General features: G+C 50.3%; 1 protein-coding gene and 1 long non-coding RNA gene across 5 annotated transcripts in view; both read left to right on the forward strand.

The window, feature by feature from the left end:
* LOC113204793 (uncharacterized) overlaps positions 1 to 1,093 on the forward strand; it is an 82,863-nt gene that overhangs the window by 74,141 nt on the left and 7,629 nt on the right. The gene's annotated exons all lie outside the window — the stretch shown is intronic.
* Positions 7 to 852, forward strand: LOC127748876 (uncharacterized). The gene is made up of 2 exons (XR_008010826.1): positions 7 to 214; positions 430 to 852. It is a non-coding gene; the product is annotated as an uncharacterized LOC127748876 (long non-coding RNA).

Below are 1,093 nucleotides of genomic sequence, written 5' to 3' on the forward strand. Positions count from 1 at the left end.
CGCCTGCTGCTGTGTTCCAGGGGAGCGCTGTGAGCGCCTGCTCTGCCGAGGCACCTGCCTGCACGGCGGCCGCTGCGTCCTCCTGGACAGCCGCTCGGCCTGCTTCTGCCGTCGCGGCTTCGCGGGGTCCCGGTGCCAGGCGCCCGTGCGGACCGTCAAGTACCCCGCGCCGACGCCGACAGCTCCATCACCCGCTGCCACGACGGACCGTCGGGTAACGTTTAACGCACATTTCTCAAGTGTACCGGGTGATTCAGAGAAGATGCAGGTGCGGGCGGGTTTGCCTACCCAAGGGGCTATGGCGCCTTACGGGCAGCGGGTAGGCCAACCCACCCGAACCTGCGTCTTCTCTGAATCACCCGGTACATGTATTTTAGTTGACTTTTCTTCCCCTTCGTATACCGTACTTTCCCCGTCTTTTTCCGACAGGACACGCCAAACGGTTGATGCTCGCTGCCGCGCCATACTCGTTGAACGAGTAACGTCTTTGCTCTAGGGGCGATGCTGAAGAGACGCTATGCTCTTGCGAATCTTCTATTACTGTCGCCAATGACGAGCCCCGCGCGCTCCGGCCCCACTGGCGCCGTGCAAAAGGCAACCCGGCAGTGCTCCAGCGTGCCGAAAGGTGCGCGACGTGCTTCTACCGTCCCACCCGATGCACTGGAAAGAGAGCTGCGTTCACTTCTGGATTAATTTCTTCTTGACAATTTTAAATGGGGTTGAATGTGTAAATTTCGCCATTAAAATGACCAGTGTATATATACTAGTATGAAAGACCATCTAAGAACTGTATAAAGTGTAGAAATCATTTTAAATTATTTTATAGACAATAAATGTATGATAAGTAAGTTATATGTTACCATTCTTATTTTGTTTTTATTAGTAAATCTTTGTGCAATGTTTGTTTTATAAGAAACGTTACATCTCGTGTCTATATTTATTAGTATATAGGTCTCTGCTGGGTGTGCTTTTTGTTTTCTATCTGTTCACATTTTATGTCCAGACCTCTATAGTCTGTCTTGCTGCAGGTAATCACTGAAACACTTTCCCTCAAGAGGGAGAACTACTAACTTCTCACACTGAATGTTTAAAC

The sequence above is a fragment of the Frankliniella occidentalis genome, unplaced genomic scaffold (genome assembly GCF_000697945.3).
Source record: "Frankliniella occidentalis isolate FOCC.00 unplaced genomic scaffold, Focc_3.1 Scaffold17, whole genome shotgun sequence".
Taxonomy (NCBI): Eukaryota; Metazoa; Arthropoda; class Insecta; order Thysanoptera; family Thripidae; genus Frankliniella; species Frankliniella occidentalis.